This window comes from Vombatus ursinus, unplaced genomic scaffold (assembly GCF_900497805.2).
Source record: "Vombatus ursinus unplaced genomic scaffold, bare-nosed wombat genome assembly UNPS02015255.1, whole genome shotgun sequence".
In the NCBI taxonomy this organism is placed as follows: domain Eukaryota; kingdom Metazoa; phylum Chordata; class Mammalia; order Diprotodontia; family Vombatidae; genus Vombatus; species Vombatus ursinus.
This window is the reverse complement of record NW_020955033.1, coordinates 39,879,436-39,879,974: the sequence shown is the minus strand read 5'-3', so window position 1 is coordinate 39,879,974 and position 539 is coordinate 39,879,436. Positions and strand designations below refer to the sequence as shown.

General features: G+C 37.1%; 1 protein-coding gene across 1 annotated transcript in view; it reads right to left on the bottom strand.

Moving 5' to 3' along the window:
• The window catches only part of LOC114031928 (inositol monophosphatase 2), a 77,021-nt gene that overhangs the window by 25,999 nt on the left and 50,483 nt on the right, over positions 1-539 (bottom strand). The window lies entirely within an intron of this gene.

Below are 539 nucleotides of genomic sequence, written 5' to 3'. Positions count from 1 at the left end.
AGTCCAGTACTCGATCCACTGTTACACCTAGTTGCCCCTTATTATCAATTACCCAAGCTTTTATCAGATTATGAAGCAGTGTGTAAAGACTGGTGGATTTGGAGTCAGTGAACCTAGGTTCAAATTTCAGCTTTGTCACTGAGAATGTATGTGATCTTGGGTAAGTCACCATTTTGGCCCTTAGTTTGCTCATTTGTAAAATGAAAGGAGTTGAACCACATGACCTTCAATATTTCTTCTAAGTCTAAATCAGACAGTGGGATCCCTGAGACAAGGCACTATCTTTTGTCTGTCCTTGTATCCTTAGTACTTAGCACAGTGCTTGGCACATAGTAAGCCTATAATAATAAATACTAGTTGACTGACTGACTGATCCTGTGTGAGTTATTATTTGTCACAAAACCAAAAGACCACAATTACAGTAGCCATTAGGGATTACTTATTTAAATCTTGGAGTTTAAATCTTTATGTCTTGGATCACATCCCAATGAAATGCCAAGACAGATCCCCAATAGCAAAAAAAAAAAAAAAAAAAGACA